Source organism: Cynocephalus volans, chromosome 4, assembly GCF_027409185.1.
Source record: "Cynocephalus volans isolate mCynVol1 chromosome 4, mCynVol1.pri, whole genome shotgun sequence".
In the NCBI taxonomy this organism is placed as follows: Eukaryota; Metazoa; Chordata; class Mammalia; order Dermoptera; family Cynocephalidae; genus Cynocephalus; species Cynocephalus volans.
In genome coordinates this window covers 84,683,495-84,698,793 of record NC_084463.1, presented here as the reverse complement: position 1 = coordinate 84,698,793, position 15,299 = coordinate 84,683,495, and the positions used below count along the sequence as shown (strand labels likewise).

Below are 15,299 nucleotides of genomic sequence, written 5' to 3'. Positions count from 1 at the left end.
TAATTTCTATTATTTTTGAAAATGCATTTCCTTCCCTCTAAACTTCCCTTAAATATGAAGTAGGAAATGTGCCCAATTGATGTTACTTACATGAAATTTATTTTCTTTTTTCTTTTTTTTTGTGACCAGTAAGGGGATCGCAACCCTTGGCTTGGTGTCGCCCGCACCGCACTCAGCCAGTGAGCGCACCCGCCAACCCTAGATAGGATCCGAACCCGTGGCGGGAGTGCCGCACTCTCCCGAGTGAGCCACGGGGTCGGCCCGAAATTTATTTTCTGAAAAAGGTCAAGATGGATGTCCTAGGTACCTAACTCTAGAGCTCTCTTGATTTCAGTTTTCAATAATATAACCTCTTATACTTTTTGCCAACTCCTAGTTCTACTTCCTTTCCCCATTTATTTTTTACGTATCTTCTTTCTTTTGTCCCCATTGTCCCAGTTCTGGCCGATATTTATTTTACTCCCAATAGTTTCCTCACAGTATAGAACTTAGTCCTAGAAGGGAAATATGACTGGTATGTTTCAGATTTACATAAGGAAGAGATGGCCTCAGCCCCATCACACCTTATCATGGACTCCTTGCATATTAAGGTGTACAAATGACCTTCAACATAGTTTTAGCAGCTTTTCTGATATTGTACTGCCAAACTTTTTGATGAATCCCTGTTGGTGACTTTTGGGGTTCTCAAGTTTATCAGATGTCCTGTCCCCTCTATATGCTTCCTCCTACAGATGCTGATACCCCACAGATCTCACAGCCGAGCCTGGATTGTCTGCACCAGTTCCCTATGCTTTGACATCACTACCACTAGCCTTTTCTCATTTGACAGTTTTTTGTTTCTGAAGACCAAACCCTGGAATAATTTTCTTTCAGAAAATTGTTTGCATTTTAAAAATTTGCTGTACTTTCTATCAACTGCAATTGCAGCCAAGTATCTCTCCCACCATTATCATCTACAAAATATATCAAAACAGAGCTGGTTTTATTTTTTAAATTTCATAAGTGACAATTTGGGTCAAAATTAGGTCCATATTCCAGCCAGATTATAGGCTTCTGTGACATTGTAGACTAATTTTAATAACTTTTTCATTTCTTTTAAAGTCATTTATCTTGTCATATATTATTCATTACTTAAAATTTTTTCATTTTAGTTAAATAATGGAAAAATATGGATTGGTGGGAGGTAGGAAGGACCGAATTAATCTACCATTTTTATTAAAACTACCGTGAATGAGGCATTTTACCAGCACTAATCTACACTTATAGATTACATTTATACCTAGTTCATGAATATATAAACAAGGAGACATATGCAAAAACATAATTGTTTTAACCAATGCTAGCTTATTTTAATGGTGCTCTTAGTTCATTTTGTGTTGCTATAACAGAATACCACAGACTGGGTAATTTATAAAGAAAAGAAATGTGTTTGTTAAAGTCCTGGAGGCTGGTGAGTCGAATAACAAGTGAGGCTCTCTGGTGAGGGACTTTTTGCTGTGTTGACCTATAAGAGAAGGAAGAGAGATCAAGAGAGCAAGAGAGGAATAAACCTGCTCTTACACCAAACTCACTCTCTGGATAATTAATCTACTCACAAAAAATAAGGACTTAATCCATTCATGAGGGCAGAGCACTTATGACCTAATTACCTCTAATTAGGCCCCACCTCCCAACACTATTGCATTGGGTTTTAAGTTACAAACACATCAATTTTGGGGGACACATCCAAACCACAGCAATAACAAATTGTGAATTTTAGTACAGATCTGTCAAATTCCAGTATTAGAGCTGCCTTTTTTGGACCAAATGATGAAGGCTCCTATAGATGACTTTTACTGGTCAGTCTTCTCTGGTAGAACGTTAGTGTCATGAGGTCAGGAATTATAGCATTCATCTCTGTATCCCATGCAAGGAAGACAAGGCTTAGAAAAGACTAGGTGCCTAATTAATTGAAAATCCATGCTTTAAAATCACAAGCAGATCCCCAGTTGAATTTGTGTATCTCACTATCTAGCCTGGGTTACAGACCTTACTACCACCTAGTAGCAAAAGTGGATTATAGTATCTGTTATTTGAAGTTAAAAGAATCATCTCTTTAAAGCTAATTTTACAACTTTAATGTTGAACAGGGCAGTAAATGGCATCATTTGTAACAGTGTTTTCCAAACGCATTCCACATTTTTTAGTTATCTAGAATTAATAAAAAAGATAATCTCTAACAGCAGTAAGAGAATGAAAGTGTATTTTTCATTCTTATCACATTACTGAAACAACCTACAAGACTCTAGAGGCAGTAAAAATATTTGACAACTTCTAGCATCATCAATGCCTTTTGCATTCCTTGTTTGCTTGTTCATTCAACATAAACGCAAACAAAATAAAAATATATTTAAAATGTGTGTGTGTGGGTTCATGTATGTGTGTGTTTGGTAACACTATGGTAAAACTTTCAAAGAGATTTCTGTTAAAATTTTATTTTAATTAAAAGTTTTAAAAATTATTTTTCTCTTAAGATGTTTCATTAGAATTCTCTTAATTTAGCAGAAACAATCTTATCTCTGCCCCAATCCTTGTATATTTTCAGTTTGAATCTGAAAGAAAATTATTTATTCCATTAATTTTTATTTTATTTTATGTATTTCAGATGTACAACATGATGTTTTGATACACGCATACATAGTGAAATAGCTACTCCCATCAAGCAAATTAATATATCCATCATCTCACATAGTTTCCCTTTTTCTGTGTGGTAAGAGCGCCTAAAATACACTCTCAGCCAAGTTTCATTATACAATACTGTATAATATTATTAACAACACTCCTCATGCTGTACATTAGATCTTTAGACTTATTCATCATACGTAATTGAAAATCTGTACCTTTGACCTACACAACTCCTCATTTTCTCCTCAACACCCACCCACCCACCCCACCCCTGACCCTGGTAACCACATTTCTATTCTTTGCTTCTATGCATTTGGCCTTTTTTTTTTTTTCTAAGATTCCACATACAAGTGAGATTATGCAGTATTTTTCTGCGTCTGGCTTCTTTCACATATGAAAATTAACTTTCTATATGTCTCCTAAATACAGTACAGAAATAAACTGCTAGTCAAGGGTATGTCCAAGTTTTATATAATTATTTTCCAGCTCATCCACATGTCAAGTTTTACTTTTTGTCATAGGAAAAAACCAAAATTTTTGAATGCAAAAAATAAAAAAAAAGGGTTACCAGGTAAATGGTAAATAACTTTTTGGGGGGGACAAGAACCTGGGAAGTCTCAGATTTTTGGAGTAAAGATTGGTAAGGATTCCTAGTGCTTTTACCTGGATTTAATTTCAGTTATAGGTGAGTCTCTGGTATTACCTATTCTAATATAAATTATGAAAGGTGAAGAAAGAGAATGCATTAAATATCTCCAGGAGCATCATTACAATAAGATACTTGGTGTAATGGCGGAGAAATTTTACTGAATCGATACACAAACTGTCCCCATCTCCCAAAATCAAAGACAAATACTAAGTGTCCATAAAGTGGCTAATTCTGCTTGTATGTGCTGGTAAATCTGATTTAAATGAAAAGAATGTTAGCCCTAAAGATTTCTTTGAAAGAGAAAAAATAAGATTACCAACTTCTTAGAAAAATTTTAGCATCAATAGAAAAGCTCAGGAACCATAGGTGGAATTAAAAAGGGATGCTGCGTGAAGTCTCAGTGGGTAAAACTACACAATCTGAAATCACTTGAAAAAAAGGTGAGACAGAAAGAAATTTGTGACAAGCTTTTTTTTCTGATAGGTAATTAAGTGCTGCATGAAATATGTTGGAAGGATGAAAGAAAATTAACTGCAGAATATATATGTGATGCTGAGTGAAAGAATAAGGGAACATTTCTGATAAATATTTTCAAAATTTGTAGAATCATCTCTGTCTTAATCATCCATTTAAGGGACTAGAAGACAAGTGAGATGTGCCTCACCACATGACAGGTCTTGAATAGGAAAACACTTGACACCTTGACAATAGTGAAAAGCAGGGTTTGCTCATTCTTGAATATTGAGATCTGGTCCTAATCTCAAGTAATAGCATATGCTTTTGTTAAAACACTCTCTCACTCTTTTTTTTTTTTTTTTTTCATTGAATGCTACCTCTTGGGTTTTCTTCTGTTGTGCCAGTCATTTAATTATTTTTTTCTTCTGACCCAAACAATAAAAATAAATTATCTTTTTCTGTGTATCCAATATTCCCAGATACATCTCACAGCTTGGTGTGTCATATGCCCAAGCTTAAACCTTAGGATGGGACCAGAAGTGATGAAGAAATCAAGTCATCCCCTTAAAATCAGATCTCCTTATTCTGTATTTTTTTTTTTGTCCAACCTTCCTGCTAGACGAGTCATGGCAAAAAACTGAACTTTCTTACCCACACAAATAAAATTTGTTGTTGAAAATATCAATATTCCCCTTGACCATGTCCAATATTTGGACAAAAATGTGAGACGTGCACACCCTCCAACTCATTTAAAGTTCGGGGTCTTTGTTAGATCAGATTAGCATGTGCCCTAACTAGAGCCATAAGAGCTTTCTACTTGCTCTGATTATCTGTTAGAAATGAACTCTCAGTTTCATAGGATTAAGCTCTTTACAGATGATACAATTTCTTCACATTTTAATAACTATTTATCAGTTATTGGTTCTCTCTCTCTCAGGGACATAGGTATCACATTCTATTATAAAATTTTGTATTCTGCATCATCTGGATTATTCTTTCAAATATAAATTTGTTTTGTTTCTTCTGTTGCATAAGATAATTTATGCCATTTTATGCTTAGTAAGTATTTAAACATGTATGCCAATTTAAATCCTGATAGTCTCCGTTCTTCTACATTCAATTTTCTATTCTCCTATCACTTTATATAGGATCTCCATCTTCCACTAATTTGTACTAAGCATCCCGAAAAGTGAAAATACTGTGGGATAAAATTATGTTCCAATTATATCAGACCACAATATAAAGGAAATTTCTTAGGCTGTGAATCTGGAAATCAACCCGTTTCTTATATTTTCATGACATTATGTGTTAATATTTTCAGTCCTATTATGTTACTTACATTTTTGAAAACTTTCTTAATGCTAGAATCAAATTTGTTTATATTAACTGTTTCATTCATTTATTTATCCACTAATATACCTCATATTTATTGTATACTATGTTCTATATACTACATTGGATAATAGGAATATAGTAGCAAATAAGACAAATACTTTTCCCTCTTGGAATTTTCAATCTAGTAGTAATATGTACCAATAAGGGTTTGTTATGAGAGTTTGTTGACTATTATGGTGAGATATTATATTATGTTCAGAGGGTGTGTAATAAGAGAACTACCCTGATCTGTGGAGTCAGAGGATTTTCCTGAAAAAACTTATTTGAGCTGAAATACGATGCATAACTAGGATTTAGAGAAATGGTGAGTTTGTCAGATACTTGGATCCACTTAACTAGGTCAATCTTGAAGAGAAAATAAAAACCCTCTTTTTGTTTAATAAGTTGAGATATACACCACTTCTTTCTTGTACCTCAACAAGGTTAAAATATGCTAGTAAAACACATTGTTTCAACATGGATGAAAAAAACTCACACACAAAAAGCCACATATAGTACAATTTTATTTACATGAATTCATAAAGATCAAAAGTAGATGAAGGGTTGCCAGGGGATGTGGGAGGGTGAATGGAGACTAACTGTTAATGGGTGTTGGGTTTCTTGTCGGAATGATGAAAATGTCTTGGATTTTAATAATTATGATGGTTGCACAACTCTGGATATACTAAAAAGCACTGAATTAAATGCTTTAGAAGAGTGTCTTTCACAATGTGTGCATTTATCTCAATAAACTCTTTATACAAAAAAGAAAAAAGCTATTGCGGATATTCTGGTAAATGCGTCATAATAAAAAAATTATAATAATTTAATAAACAAATTTATACACTCGGTATAGTTATCTTATTTTGTAACCATAAAGTAATTATGTTTCCTTAAATTACAATATGTTCGAAGACAGTCTGGCACAGTCCTGTTACCTCACATAAGGTGGTCTCAGGACCTCAGTTTCCTCCGACATGGGAATTCACAAGTAAATCATCATGAAGCCTGCCTTTCCACGGGGAAGCAAGGCAAGGGAAAGGCGTAAGAGGAGAAGAGAAGAAGGAAGGAAGGAAACTGTATATGAGGGAGCTTTTGTAAACATCGTAAAAGCTCACGATTCCATTGTCGTAATCCAGAAACACCCCAACTCGGCCCAGAGGCCTTTTCACATACTGAGTTAAGGGTGGGGAGTTGGTGGAGAGACTATAACGATCACCCCTCTTAAAAGAAAATAGTAAAAATGATTCTTCAGAATCATGAATGATATCAGTATCGGCTGTCCAGGAATCTTTACAGACTCCCAGAATCCAGCTGGAGGAGTGAGCCAGGTCCACCTCCCAGTAATGCCTACCAGAGGTAAAGGCCTGAGCCCCCCATGCCGCAAAACTCTCCACAGTCTGGAGCTCTCTGGATACACAGTGATGGTCATCTCCAAATATCATACTTCTAACATTTTCAGAAAGACTCATGTAGCAACTGGCTGTTTCCTTCCTCAGAGGATTATCCACTGCAGAAAGAGGCAAAAATTAGACCAACAAATGGTATCTCTACGTCCTCAGGGGCAGAGGCTTTCTGCCCAATTATTCACCTCATTTTCCCCTCCTCCAAGGGGAGTTCAGACTTACTCATCTTTGAAGAGGATGGGTTAGTAGGACCTCTACAGCACACAGAAATTCTTCAAGTCATAGAGAAAAAGAGAAAATAACAGAAAAGCTGGCCATACCACTGTATGAAGCAGTCATTTCATGTCCACTTTTAGATAATTTGTTTCAGTACACACCTAAAACTATTTTCCCTCTACTTTAGTAGAAAACTCTTCTTTTGTTGTTTGTCTTTAGTGGCATTCATCAATAGACATCACTTTGCTGTGATGCAGGTATTTATTAGGATACATGCTGTGCCTGGTACTTTCTCAAACATCAAAAAAATTGATAGAAATCGACATGCACAATTTACGTGTTTCTGATAAGAATATTCTGGCTTTACATTATCTTATTTTTAACTATTAATTATTTTTTACAAATAATTATTAATTATTTACATTGTTCAATCTAATCCCTGTTTGCTCTCTGCTGTCCACGCCTGCTCTCTAGTATGTGCCTAACATGGCTAGGGTGTGTGCACAGACCCCTTGACTTTCAGTTGTCTTGACATTGATCTGATAGCATTAGAATTGCTCTGCTTATGGCAATTTTAGTCGTCTTTTTGATTAGACAAAGCTTTCTGATTTTATAAACAGAAAATATTATTTGTACAATGCATGATAAATGCATTTGGAATATCCAACAAATCGAAAACCACTAATGCCACATTGTAAGTATTTACAACTGGAGGAAAGTATTTAAAACTGGAAGAAAATGAATAAACATACAATATTTCTTGCTACTCTGAGACCTAAGCCTTGTAACTCTTCAAAACCACATGACCTGCGTGAATACTCTTTCTTCTCTTCCTTATCTTGTGTCGGATATAATATGTGTCTTGTTAGGCATTTTCAACAAAGTGTAAGTTAAAAGTTCAGTCTTGATTATCCTAATATAACTATGCAGAGAGAGAAGATACAAAAGTTTTGGAAAGTCACTTACTACTTTCATGTCAGAAAAAATAAAATCAAAATGGGGATGGCTCATCACCAGAAACCCACTAAAGAAAGAAATTGAGGCCTGATTGTCAGAGGGCTGACTCTTACCTCTGAAGTGGTTCAGCATGTCTAGGATTCCAGTGATGTGCCATGAATTGAGCTCCTGGGTTCATTGGCTGGGGCTTTTGCATCAGCACCAGCTCAGTCCTGTAAAGAATGGCACCAGTTATACTTTTGGACTAAAAGCTAATCACATGGTTATTACAAAGGTAGCAGTTTTTAATCCAAGACATTTCATCAGAATTCTCTCATTTTCAGTTCGTTGGTATACATTTTATTGTAAAACTCTTGAAGATATAAGTAATGTTCATTTATTTTTTCTAAATGTAACATATCAAATTCCAAATTCCCCATTCTTCTCAGACATTACTCAATTTCTAAAATGATTGAGTGCCATTTCCTCCCCCACCCCTTACTTTACCTCAGGTAATGCAAAGATCTTGTGTTTACCATAGAGCAGAAAATTCAGGCAAAATCTTTGGGACTTCAGTCAGCAGTAGTTACCAATGATGCAGTTAGTGTCTAAAAGGGAATGTCCATTGAGCCAGAGGCTTTGATATTTTCTGCCAAGCAAGAGAATCTGCATCCTGCAAGACAGCCCTGATCCTGAGGGTCCTGAGATAGTCATTCCCCTCTGAGTTCCTGCCTACAACTGGGGCACGCTGTGATGAGCAGGGAATTGTCATTACTACTCATGGCGTAAACACCGCACTCTCACTCTCATGCTTAGGGAACCTCTTTCCTCTCTTTTGTACCTTCTGCTTCTCTAGGGTAGGGGCTTCCTCTGTGATAACTGAGAATAATCTCCTTGCTAAGATTTGTTGAAGTGGGCCCAGTTGGAGAGGTCGGGGGGATTGTGTGGAAAAAACCCAAAATAGCAAATTGATTTTAGGTATATTTGAACTTGGCCACATAAGAAGGAAATTTCCAAGGACAAGGAGCAAGAGTCCTTAGGGACTCTTTTGAAACAAAATGGAAAATAGCAACAAAGAACAATGTTAGTATCTCAACACAGACACAACAACTTCATAAACAAGAAATAATTTTCTCAAAAATCAGAGATCTTTAGCATAAACTCACCTTTCCAATATGTTTCCAAAGTCCTGCAAGGAAAAATAAGATAAAGTAAATAAAAAATAAGATAAAGTAAATAAAAAATAAGATAATCATGAAATTTCCATCATTTTGCATTTTCCCTGGTACTTTTCCTTTTTTTTTTTTTTGTTTAATAATGTGTTTTTTTTTTCCTTGTTCCTCTCTAGGGAAACATCCAAGGCTATGTTAACAACAGAACCTAAACTAAACTACGAGGGGCTTCCTCAGTGTGCATTAAGAAGAAAGGAACTCAAGAGGAGACCATGCAGTGTTGCAAGAAGATCCAGGTTCCTAGTTTTATCACCTCCCAGTCTACTTCCAGGGAGAGGTCTGACCACTTATGACAATTGAAACAAAACAGGGAAATATATATATAATAGACTGCATTAAAATTGATTACAGAATTCTGTAAACCTTGAGTTGACAAGAGGCAAAGGCTCAATGTCTTCAGCAAACTGATTTTGTGTGGGACAGCAGAGAGCGATGATCGATTAGGGGACATAAATGGAGCATTACCTCAGCAAAGTTGACTTTCCTCTGATCACACCGGTTGGCTGTTTTGTATAATCTCTCTGTGTGGATAATACTCCCAGTCTCCTGAAGAGCATTCTATCCTATGCTATTTCATAAAATGGCAAAACTCGCCCGGGGATTACCAGAATATGCATAAGTAAGTGATTGAACAAACATAACGACGGGAGACAAGGAGCACATATCACTCAGCTGAGAGAAATGGCATATGCAGGGGACATTTCAATGTCTGGACTGCGTTGCCAAGAAAAGCATTCCCGTGTCTCAGGATGGACCCTCCCCCTCACCTGGAGCAGCTCCGCGGCAGGCTTCTGGCACGTCTCAGCCAGCTCTCTGTGCATTTCTTCTAGGTGTTCTTTCTGTTGGGTCATCCTGACTTCACTGTTCCTGAGTTGCTGGAAAGTCTCCGCTGCTTCTCTGTCTAGTGTCTCTAGATGGAGTTGCTCCTCCTCGTGGAGAAACAGATGTATCTTCTGATATTGAATTTTGATCGTCACCTTCCGTAAAGCCACATAGTGCTGCAGAGATATTCAGTTAAAAAGATCACATGTCCTCATTCTCAACAGAAAACTTACAGCTTCAGGTATGATTTCCTTACAACTTACAACTTCAAATATATCAAGCAAATCATTTCTAAACTTTCTGCCTCAGACCTTCAAAGGGTCTTGAATATTTTCCAGTCTTTTCTGGCCATCCTTTATGTTTCCCACCCACTCTTCCTATTTAAATCAAAATTTACAGAGTCTGAGCTTCTCTCCCTACGACACTTCTACATAATTCTTACTACACCAATTACTTTCTCTACTTCCTGAATCTTCTTACTTTCCTGTTGTTCCTTCGCCTGATTTTTCTAAATATTTCAACATATTTAAGTATACATCATATTATATAGATTTTTAAAAATTGCTATATTTTTCTGCTATGTACTATTCTATTTCTCTTCTCTCCTTCACACTAAAACTTAAGACAGTTCAAGGCTGTCTTAACCTCAGTGTTGGAGAAGGTTTATCCAAACCTTCAAAGTTGAACTATAAATACCTATCACGTCCCGTTTATCCAATATACTAGTATTCTTTGCATTAGTTTGTGTTGATCTGTATACTTGTAATAACTGATGTACCACTTGAAACCACTACTTTTCCTGGGAAGAAACCACTATCCTTTAACGTGTAATTTGACTTTAAATAGTATAAGCCAGCATTATGTCAATTTGCATAAAAACAAATAAAACATTTTCATTCTTACCGCTAATGAATGGATTTTACTAGTTTCCTGATTTAGATGGTTTTGCATTTCCTGAGTCATTTTCCGTAAGGTGTCCATTTTCTTTAGAAATTTCTCCTGCAAAATAACCAAGAGCTTTAGTGACAAAGAAGATATTGTAGATTTCATCCCATTATCTATAGGAAAATCTGTGGTTGAGCGAATAGTAGTCTTGAGTTAGAATGGAGTGGTCAGGTTTTTCCATGATAAGCAATTTGATTCTAATATTTGGGATATTAAATGTGACGGAAATATTTAATAGAGAGTTTTAAGTCACCCTGCAGATAATATAATCCATCTCCTGAGAAATTTGTTTTTATATAATCTTTCTATAAAGGAGTTCTGCTTGCAGCAGAAGCCAGTATTCCTGCTACTAGCCACCTGCTCCACATCCGCACCAATTCCCCATATTTGGACAATGTTCCTAAGGAAAATTCCCTTACTGAGTGCTAAGCCCAACCATGATTATAGTATCACATTGATTAGCAACATGGAAAGGACATATCGATAGCTTGGGATTTATATTGAAAAATTACCACCTCCAACATCTCCATTCTCATCAACTTCATTATCATAAGTCCTCATCTCTCTCTCTCTGATTTAGAATCCTATAGATTCCAAATTTGCTTTAGGGGTATCACATACCCGGTATTCCTCCGCAGCACATTCTATCGAACTGTGGCTGTGAGCCCTGTGCTCCAGTGATTCAGAGCAGGGTCCACAGAGCAGGTTTCTGTCCACTTCACAGAAGAGCCCCTTTGCCTCCTTGTGTGCCACACAGATCTGGTCCTTAGAGCTGTCAACGTGACAAGGCCTGGCTTGTCTAGCAAGTGAAGCCAGCCTCTTGAGTGCAATATTGGTTTTGAAGTCTGGCTTCTCTGATATTTCCCTGCACTCAGGGCAGCACATTGACGTTTGGGCTTCCTCCCAGCAGAGGTATAGGCAGGGCCTGCAAAAGCTGTGACCACAGTTGATGGTGACAGGGTCTATGAAGTAGTTTATGCAGATGGAGCATGTGAGCTCACTCTGGAAGGCTTGCAAGGTATCTGAATCCATGTTTCTGAAAATAAAATCGAAAAAAAATTTAAAGAGAGAGAGAGAGGAGATAAAGTTATTCTTGTGGAAGTTATTCTTTGGAAAAAAGCTTTTGGATAGTTCTACTTGTCTGCTTGAGCTCTGTCCAATCTACACATTAATTTACCCTCAGTAGAAACCTAGGCTTGATAAATGTAGACAGACTGGATTTATACTGTGATACAAATGAGAACGTGAGATGAGATAGCCCTCTCATATCCTTTTTGTTTAAAAAAAAAAGCAGTGTTCTCAATCATACCTAAATTACTTGGACAAGCTTAAATCTTGGGGCAGAGGGTAAAAGTTGGGATGATACTAGAGTTATTTATATTAGCTGATTAATCCAGAAGCACTTCCAAAATCTCTCTGTCTCTCTTTTTTTCTCTCCCAATGACTCCATGAATGTAATAAACAACACAACTCCTAGTCTCTCTGCTAATAGTCCATGCTCTCTGCCTCCTATGTCACTGATGCAGTTTTCCAAAGACGATGAAAAATTGATTCAGTTTACTCTAATTTAATCAACGTTAACTTCAACTTTCAATGCCTAAAACTATAAACAGTTGAATTTATTCTTTTAACTTAAAAATCAAACTCATCCTTTCAAAAAAAGCAAAATGTAAAAATTATCTATTATTTCTAGTTTAGGAAAACAGTTTTCCCAGAGTCAATTCAGACCATCAGAGAGAGTACCTTTACTTTCAGAAAAGGTAAATATTCATCCTACAGTGATAATCAGTAACAATTAATCGATTACCTTTTAAAAAAAATAGATAAACACAGGGCTTTCTGCTCTACACTAAAGAATGCAGAGATAGGTTAATGAACCACAAATTAATCTTTATTTCCAATATTTCCTATGGTGATCAATGCTACTTCTTGGGAGCCCTTACCAGTTGGTTGGATTGTTTTTGAATACTTTTCAAATTTTAGTCTGCAAACTGAAGAGTTTAAAGAGACAGCAAATAGGAATTTTACAATGTTTTGTAATGAATTCAACACATTTTATGTTAATGTGTATAAAAACTAGTATATTAACACATTATATTGAACATTTTAGGTGGTTATGGGTTTCATAGTTGCATAAAAACTGCAGAAAATTATTTTTAAGGCCTAAAAAAAATCTAATATAGAAACTAATGGAATAAAAATAAATCAAATAACTTAATATAACTCAAACCATATATTACAAATGCTCTAGTTACAGATACTTTACATTGATGTCATTTAAGATAATTAGGAGCTACTTATTTGATTAACAAGACCCAAATGGGCTGACAGGTAAATTTAAAGTATTTCTGTAAAGAAAAGTAAGCATGAAGGCCTTTACTCTCAATTCCATACGCACCAGAGTCTACTATGAGCGGTCTCACGACTGGAACCTCTGGAAGATCTGTTGATATCAAGGTCAGCAGTCACTCTCAGCTCTTCAACACCTGGCAGCTGGAAATTCTGTCTTCCCTGGAGAAGAGGTCTTCTCTGCACGAGTGTGCTATTTAAGTGATTAGATTCACCTAAGACCACACCCACTTCTAGGAAATAGATGATTAAGTTATGCAGAAAGGTGTGAAACTGGCTGACTGGATTTACAAACTATAGAAATCAACACCGGGGGCTGAGAGTAACAGTAGAGGAGGTTTGTGGTGAGACTAAAAAACGTTGACCTGATGCAGGTTTTTCAAAGAGATATTTTAAATGAAGCAATTATTTCATTAAATAAATTTTTATTCTATAAGAAATGACCTCACAATTTTTAACATTTGGTTTGTTACTCTACTTTTAAATTTATCATTATTAATTAAGTTCCCAGCCATTCTTTATCTGAATATGTCCGACAATAAAACATTAACTGAGATAAACAACACATCTGACTGTGTAACTGTATCACTTTAAAAAGTGCATCTAGAAACACAATTGTATTTTAAACTACTATATCTTTAATAGTTGATGGAATTACTTATAATAATTAACTTGTAATGATTAGTTATATAAAAATAAAATCGATTTTTTGGATTCATTCACCTTGATGCATAATTTGAAATCAGATACTTTACACATGTATATATACATATATGTGTGTGTTCATATATGACATCCACCACAACGTGTGTATTTATATTAAAAGTACTATATGAGGCTACTTCAAAAAGTTTATGGAAAGACTCGTACATCTCTTAATTCATGTCTCTCAATTTTTACATAAACTTTTTGAAGCACTTTCGTATATAATAAATAATTATTTAAACAATGATTATGTATATACTCATCTTTAATAAATAACATTTAGAAAATTATTTACAATAGGTGTCCCACACTACCTATATTTTGTTGTCACCTATCAGAGTTTAAGAAATTAGCAATGCTTATGTATAAGTTGTGTAAATAAGTTATCTAGCAACTGGGGATTTATATCCTTTTTAGAAACCTATGAAAATAGTTTAATCCTGTTAGAAATTGGAAAAGTGAACAACTAAATAAATGTCACCATTTAAATATAATCAGATTGAAAAAAATTATAAAAGCTAGCATATCCTAGAAAGAGATGAAGTGTTTGTCCTCTTACCAATATATAGTGATATGAATTAATAAGTTTTCTTAAGTGTCATCTGACCAGCAATTATTCTTCAAAAAAAGGTATCCTAGGAGATTAAGAAAAGGTTATCATATGTGTGGACCTTTCCAAAAACTTTTTTCTTTGAAAACTGCCTCAATCATTTCTTACAATGTTGCATATCATCCACGTAAATAGAGAGAGGAAAGACATTCTAGTATTCTCATTTTTAAGTAATTAAAGGGTCAGTGGTATAGGATACCTTCCTTTAGTGTTGTTAAATGGAGCTTCCCCATAAGAGGGACTTATCCAACATTTGCTTACAACATCACAGTTGTCCCCCAGTATCTGTGGGGAATTAGTGCCAAGACCCCCCTCAGGTACAAATTCTGAGGATGCTCAATTTCCTTATATAAAATGGAGAAGTATTTTATATAACTTATGCATATCCCCTCATATAATTTAAATTATCCCTAGATTAATTATAATACCTAATAAAATGTAAATACTATGTAAATAGTGTAATACTTTGTGTTTTTATTTGTCTCATTTTTTATTGTTCGATTTTTATTTTTCAAATATCTCCAAGCCAGGGTTGAAATGAAGGGCTAAAATGAAGGGCTATGCCAGGATCATGTATTGAATACACAATATGGTAAATATGTCAAATCTTCCCAAATAGACCTATAGAGTAAATACCTTTCCAATTAATGGTCATATAGAGCTTTTTAATGCACGTGTGTGGAAAAGGAGAATTTGATTTATAATAGTGTATGTGTGACTGGGGCTCTTAGAAGATGCTTGTACTCTAGAGTGTAAGGGACAGGCTGCAACACTAAAAAGGAATTAGTGCTGCATTATCAGTCTTATCAACTCCATTCTTTCCGTACCTATAGACACAAATGAAACTGCTACTACATTGTTGCAAATGGCAGAGTTTCATTTTTTATGGCTAAGTAGTATTCCATTTTGTATATATATATATATCACATTTTATT

The 15,299-nt window shown here is 35.3% G+C and overlaps 1 pseudogene; it reads right to left on the bottom strand.

The window, feature by feature from the left end:
• Window positions 1-6,105: 6,105 nt before the first annotated feature.
• LOC134376247 (tripartite motif-containing protein 64C-like) lies at window positions 6,106-11,732 on the bottom strand (annotated as a pseudogene).
• Window positions 11,733-15,299: the final 3,567 nt, after the last annotated feature.